We start from the raw sequence: 7,578 nt of genomic DNA on the forward strand, positions 1-7,578 counted from the left end.
AAACCCAAAAATAGAATCAACATACAGTCCAGCAACCCCCCCCGCCGAGCGTATGTCCGGAAGGAAGGAAATCGGTCTGTTGAAGAGATAACCTCAGTCTCATGTTCATCGCAGCACCGTTCACAGTCGCTGAGATGCAGGATCCATCTAAGCGCCATCGACTCCCGAATGGATAGACAGAATGTGGTGCTACGCACACAAGGGAACACTATTCGGCCATGGAAGAGGAGATTCTGTCATCTGCAGCAACATGGACGGAACTGAAGGACGTTCTGTGAAATGAAACGAGCCGGGTACAGAGAGACGAACCACACGTTCACACTCCTGTGTGGGAGCTGGAAGAGAAAGATGCTTCCCAGAGGCTTGGAAGGTGGTGGGGAGGGGGAATGAAGAGGGGTCGGTCGATGGGCGCAGAAATACTGTTAGACGGTAGGAATGAGATCTAATGTTCGGTAGCGCAGTAGTTGACAATAATTCGTTGTATAGCGAGTGGATTCAGAACGTTCCCAACACAAGAAATGAGAAACGTTTGAGGCGATGGATACCCCAGTCACCCTGATTTGATCATTACGCATTGCACGCTAATACCTAAATGTCACAGGTACCCCATAAATATGCACAGCTGTTATGTACCCAAAAAACTAAAAATAAAAAAGTATTCAGTAACTGGAGAATTTGTGACATTTTGTAGCTTCCTGGAGACAGAAGCCACGCTATAATGTGGGAGGGGCCGTCAGGCTTCTGCGCACAGGACTCTCGTCCCGTCCCAGGTGCCCCGAGGCCGCCGCGATCTTGCACCCCTCTCACCTACAGGTTTCTCTCTGCCCGGAGGACTCCTCTCTGGCTCCTGCAGTCTGAAGCTCCTCACCCTTGTCTGGGACTCTCCTCCGCCGCACTCCCCGCCCCCAGTGCTGGCGTCTCATCCCACCGCATCCTCATCACCTGTTTTACAGGTGAGGAAACTGAGGCTTGGAGAAGGCAAGGGACTTGCTAAGGTCCCACAGGCACGGGGTGGTACGGGATCCTGGATTCAAGGCCAGGTCTGGTGACGCCCCCAGCTGGGCTTTCATTCTCCCCACCCCTCCGCGCCGGCCACCTCAGGCTGCCACCTGCGGGCTGGCCTCTGACAGCAAGTGTGAGGCCAGCCAATGGGGACAGGGTGCTAACTCAAGGCAGCTAGCAGAGCAGCTGTGCTCTGAGTCCCTGCGGCCTGGGGCCACGCTGCTCTTACATTCCAGGGTAGATAAAGTGCTCCACTTAGGAAGAGCTCTCTCCCCTGCAGGGCCATTAGCTCCCTGACTCCTGAAACAACCATTTGGCCAGCTCTGACAGATGTGGCCATTACACAATCACTTAGCCCTCTCGCTGCTCGGCCAGACCTTGGGAGGGGGAGGGGCCTCGAGGCGGGCAAAGCCCAGGGGAGGGTCCACACGATTCACTTCCTGACACTCCCCTCCTCTCTGCTCTCAGGTTGCGTTTTGCCAGGCCACTTTGATGCAGCAGGAGGCAGCTTCAGACAGCAGGGTGTGCTGCCAATGACCTTGTTCTGAGAGTGGTTCCAAACTGCCTTCCCATGCATCATTGCCTTGGCTCCCCAGACCATCCTATGCCCTCAGAATTAGGATGGTTATCTCCCCTATCCAGATAAAAATAACAAGGCACAGAGGGATTAAGTGGCTTCCCCTGCCCCATGCTACAGTGATTCTGCTGGGGTGTTAGCCCCAAAGCAGGGTCTCCAGGGCTAAGACAAGGGCTGCTCCTCTCTGCTGGCTGGAGACATGAGGCCACCAGAGGCTGCAGCCTTCCCCCAAGGAACGCCTTGGCAGCAGCCAGGCAGCCCTTGACCCGGAAGGCCCCCAGCCTGGGTAATTTCCTCCTACACACCCCCACCACGCTCTGCGGACCCTCGGCTCAGGCTGGATGAGTGCCCCCCCGCCCGCGTGGCCCAGGCTGGGCTGGCGGCCCTCCAGCAGCTGGCGAGCCTCCTCTGCCAGCCAGCAGCAGAGGCATCTCGGCATAGGAGTGGCTGTGGCATCTGGGGCACCCAGCTGAGCCAGGCCAGGGCTGGGCAGCCACAGCCCCAGCATTGTCTGACAACGTGCCCAGCACTGGAGCCCCGGAGGCTCGGAGGGAGCCAGCACAGAGGGAGGGGCGGTGCCCAAGTCCTAAGGAAGAGTGCTAAAGAGCAATGGCCCGTCTCCTGCACACAGCCAGCCTCCAAGAAGAAGCAGATTAGCCCGGCAGGGGCCGTGCCCTCGGCTCAGAGGCCTGAGAGCAGATGGCAGGCGGCAGCAGCTAGCACAGGCCCGACTCCCAAGCCCAGTTTCCTCGGGTCCACCCAGCAATTGCAGAGACCCTGAGGCTTCTAGGGCACCAGTCGGAGCTGCTTTCCAAGGAGATGCCTTGCTTTGTCTTGGGGTGGCTCAGAAAGAGGGGGTTTAAAAGCCCATGTGTGGGCAGGGGGCAGCCCCCTTCTCTAAAATGCCCTTCCCAGAAGTTAGGGGATGGATCCTGGTTTATCCAAACCCACCACCCTGCCTCCTGCTGTGGGATGGAGAGAGCAGATGAGCCTGGCTTTGCCCGGGGACTAGCGAGGGCTGGGAGCGAGGACGGAGCCGCTGCTCTCGGACACTGAGCCTGCAGGGCCCCAGCGCCGCTGGCCGGCTCTCAGCGCACCGCGCCCTTGGACAGCAGGTGTGGTGCTGAGGCTCCGGGGGTCCAAACGCAGAAGCCAGAGTTTTACTGTCATTGGGAGGGTGATCTGGACTCAGGTGGGAAGCTGAGATGGCTCATGGGGACACTGGGTGTTCCACAGCCCCCGGGCCCATGAGTTTCCTGGGGGCGGGCCAGGCCGGGCATACCCATGTGTTCGCAGAAGCTGCCATAGAAGGTTTTGGCCAAGTTCTGGAGAGAAAAATAGCCGCAGGTTGAATTTTCTGAAGCAGGGCTGACAGCGTGCCGGAGGGGGGCCCAGAATGCAGCTGTATTACCATTTTTTAAATGAATGTTCCAAGTCCCTTATAGTCTCTGTCTTTAAGGAATATAGTGTCATCCTTGGGTTTCGTTTGCCTCAGCAGGGACTAGTTTTTCCGTATCCGTGCCCATCTCTGCCTCTGATGTGGTCTGAGGGCGGGGGGTACATGTTCCGGGTGTGTGCTCAGATCACAGGCCCTGGCCCTGAGAGTGGCGTCTCCTCCCCAGGGGAGGGCAGGGCCAGGGCAGCCACGCTTGGCCACACCTAACTGGACCAGAGGGGTTTGCCCGGCCCAAGCTGGACCAATCGCATTCACTCCCCAAGGGATCTGGCTGGGCCCCAAAGCCATGGGGAACCTCCGCCTGGCTAAACCCTGAGTGAGGCTCTCCCTGAGAGCGGAAGCAGACGGGGCGGAGCCATCGGGAGGCAGAGGGGATCGCCAGAGAGGAGCAGAAAGGAGGAGGGTCCTGACAGCCTCCGGTTCTTGTGCCTTCCCACTAGAGTCCCGGGACTAGCGTCCCAACCATCCTGAGCTCCATGAGATTGGATGGCATCCTCATAAAGTCACTTTTTGACTTAATCTGGCTTCAGTGATTCCCATTACTTGAAACTAAAAGAGCCTTCACTGAGCCAATCTCTTCCCTCCCCCCTCCCCAGGCCTCACACCCCCGCCTCTGGGTACCGCAGGTTCCCACCCAAGGTGCCTTTCCCGCCTAAGAGCCTGAGCCTTCTCCTGGAAGTCACACCACCCTGTAGCCCACAGGATTTGTTCAGGAAAAGGGTGTGACCATCCCAGCTCCCTCTGCAGGCTCAGGCATGGCTGATGCCAACCCTCCCGTTTCCTTCTTGAGAACATAAGGTTTTCACCTGGAAAAGGTCACGGCTTTGAGAGGTGCGAGGCTTCGTGGGGCAACAGCTAGCTCTGCAGGGCACTCCCTCTGTGCCAGGCACCACCGAGCCAACCACTCGCTTCATCTTCAGAGAATCGCGCGAGGCTGGTGCCATTATTACACAAGAGAGAACCGCAGCACAGTGAGGTCGAATGAGTCACCCGGAGTCATACAGCCATGAGAGCCGGGATTCTGGACAAGCAGAATGGGCTCTTCACCACTTCAGTCAGGCTCTGAATTTGTCTGAATTCATCACTTTTTCCAGTGAAGCCAGTTAATTTTTTTTTAGACAGAGTCTCGCTCTGTTGCCCAGGCTAGAATGCTGTGGCGTCAGCCTAGCTCACAGCAACCTCAAACTCCTGGGCTCAAGTGATCCTCCTGCCTCAGCCTCTCAAGTAGCTGGGACTACAGGCATGCGCCACTATGCCCGGCTGATTTTTTCTATATAGATTTTTAGTTGTCCGGCTAATTTCTTTCTATTTTTAGTAGAGACGGGGTCTCGCTCTTGCTCAGGCTAGTCTCAAACTCTTGAGCTCAAACGATCCTCCCGCCTCGGCCTCCCAGAGTGCTGGGATTACAGGCCTGAGCCACCGCCCTGGCCAGAGCCAGTTAATTAAGAAGAGTTTTCATTATGTGGATTGGTTGAGTCTCAGGCCCCTCCTTGGTGTCCCCTCCTGCTAGAAAAAACGTATGAGGGGCTCAGACGCTCTGGGCACCATTGACATTGGGAATTCCCACCGAGCCTGCTCCTACATAGGCTAGAATACCTGAAGGCCAGGTGCACTGGCTCAGAGGCAGATAAAATGGGGCAGGCTGACCCCTGTCCCTGCCAGGCTGGAGCCCGGGGAGGGAGAGGCTGAGTCATGTCTGACAGGGCCCTGGGGTGGTGCATCCTCCCCTCCCATAGGCCCACCTAGGACAGAACCCACAATGACCAAGAACACAGCAGAATTATCCCCCAACCCACATCTGTCAACCCTGCCAGCACCAACCAGCGCTAGTGTGCCTCACAGCCCAATTAACCTCATCAATTCATACATTTAGTGCTCTCAGTGTGACAGGCAGCGAGGCTGAGCTCTCCCTCTCCCTATGGGAGGCTACCAGCCATGTAACTTTGGAGAAGTTGCCCAACCTTACTGTGCCTCGGTTTCCTTATCTGTGAAATGGGAATAGCAAGACTTACCTTGTGGATTGATTGTTGGGATTCAATGTGCTAACCTCTGTAAAGTTCCCAGGCAGTGAGTACGTGCCAGAGTCTAAGGAAGGTCTTTCCACCCAACCAGAAGGCCAGGTGCTGGGCACTCCTAAATAAAGCACCAGCCCGGGAATGGGCAAGGGGACCTCCGAGTCCCTCAGTGTCCTACGCCAGGGCCACCCAGCCCCGACTCCCTGCCACGTCCATGGTTGCTCCTCTTCCTGGCAGGCCATCGTCCTCAACAAGGCTGGGCTGCTGCCCCATCACAGTCATGACGTCAGCGGTTTCTAGGCTCCTTCCCCGTAACCTGGAGTGCATTAAGGAATGCACTTCAGTGTGCTTCAACTAATAAATGAATAATAATAATAATCAATCAATCCCTGGGGCCCAGCTTTCTTCCCAGACTGAAGACCAGCTGCCTTTTTATAGTCCCATTACGAACTTCTGCAGACAGGGCAACCTATAGGGGCTCCAAGGAAGGCTGCCTGAAGGGGGCTTCACCAAGAATGGCCTGTGAGCCGTGTCTGTCGATGCCTGGTTGGGGGCTCTGGCCTGCATAGGGGCCCCTGTCTTGTCCAAACATCTGCTAAAAGGTTCCTGAGCAAAGCCCTCAAAGCCCTCCTCCTAGAAGTTTCCAGAAGGGTTCCATTTGCATGCTGGCCAAACAGGAGGATTAGAGAGTGCCACTCCACCCAGCCCTGCAGCCTCAGGGCAGGGAGGAACAAAGACAGGACCTGAGCTCTTTAGGTCTTTCTTTTAACTCTTCTAAATTTATTTGGGTATTTAAACAAACAGAAACTACATCATGCATTGGTTACTTTTTGCTTTTGTACAAGAAAACTAAGTACTCGGTATCTCTGCAGAGGATTGGTGCTTTTTTTTTTTTTCCCTTCTTTCAGTAACACCAGGCAGACTTTTCGATGTGATCTAGTTTTGCACAGTCACTAGAGTGTCGCATCATGAATTATTAAATCAGTGCTTCGTGGTAATACATAATTTCTTATCAATTATTCATGCTAATGTGTGTGTAGTTTACTTAATTGTGTTATTGACGATCAAAAGTAATTTCCTGAAAGTCCTCAAGGACACAAAATTTAATCAGCGTAACTACTTTTCAGATGCAATGCTGTTAAGTATTCTTAATTTGCTCAACAGTTCACTTATTTATGTACCTTTCTGGAGGAAATACGAGTTTAATCAAACAATTAGATTGAAGAGTTAGTGTACATAAGGGCTCGAGCTTACATCGTTCAACCGAACATTCGTAATTACAGGGAGACGGAAGCGACTTTGCCGCTTTTTGGCAAATCGTTTCATCTTTGTACTCAACAAGCAAAATACAGCAGGAAGAAGGATTTGATTTTTTTTTGTTTTAAAGGACACAGTGTGTTTATCAAATGCTTTGTGGTAATCATAGACAAGGCATTTTACACTTAGGAGTATTATTTGTGGGAACCTCTGGGCAGGAGGGGACAATGGGGGCAGGGAATCTGAAAGTAGAACCTTTTGATGATAACTGAAACACAAACAATCATCATAAAAGCAATAACTGTTTGCATGGAAACACCATCAGCGAAAGCCACCAAAGACTGCAACCTTTCAGGTCCCAGGTGCCCCTGCCAGGGAGTGGCAGAGCTGATAAGCTATTGCACATTCCCCTTGGATCTCTTTGAGGTTACCATCCACACAGGAGAAAACAGCCACACTAGACCAAAGCAGAAATCTCTACGAAATTTGGCCCTTAATTAATTCTCTTCGAGCCACAGGGAAGCCATCTTCCCCGTGCTCCATCTCTGCATATACGCCATTCCCGTTTCATTTCCTACTTTTTTTTTTTTTCAGTAAAAAACGCCACCACTGGAGAGCCCCCTCCACGTGCCAGGGACCCAAGGAAAGGTAGTTCATCCAGATGCATAATGGTTTCAGAGGCGTTCCGGGGAGGCTCATTCCCCCTCCAAGGGCTCTCAGCCTTCCCCGGCCCAGAGAGCTACTTTCAAGTTGAGCAACTTCCCACCAACCCTCAGCTGTGTTCGGGAGACAGGCGGGGCCTGCAGGTGGGCGCTTCAGGTGTGGGGCTCGCACTTGCTCTGTGCCCACAATGTCACGATGGCGGCTCCCGGTTCATGGAGCCGATGGCCTCCCTGGCCACATGTGCCCAGTGAGGTCTGCTAGGGCCAGAGCCACCATGTACCCCTGGGACAGGCTATGTCCTGTCGGCCCCTCCCCACCCTACGTCTTCTCGCCTTCTAACCAAGCCCGCAACCAATATCCTCCAACAAGAGAAAGGGCACTGTGGCGAGTCCTGGTCAGGGGAACGAGAGTCGGCTGGGATCCCACCAGTTCCTAGTTCTTAAACAGAGTGAGGGGGTCAGTCCCAGTTCCTACCATGAGACTTCAGCCCCGGGCATCTCTCAAGGATGACCCAGGCCACAGTTCTTGGGGTTGGCAAGACCTTCAGAGGCAGCCTGGGATGGGAACAGGACGGGTGGTGGGGTGAGCAATTCCATCTCCCCCGAGAC

The sequence above is a fragment of the Propithecus coquereli genome, unplaced genomic scaffold, assembly GCF_000956105.1.
Source record: "Propithecus coquereli isolate 6110/MARCELLA unplaced genomic scaffold, Pcoq_1.0 Scaffold839, whole genome shotgun sequence".
NCBI lineage: Eukaryota > Metazoa > Chordata > Mammalia > Primates > Indriidae > Propithecus > Propithecus coquereli.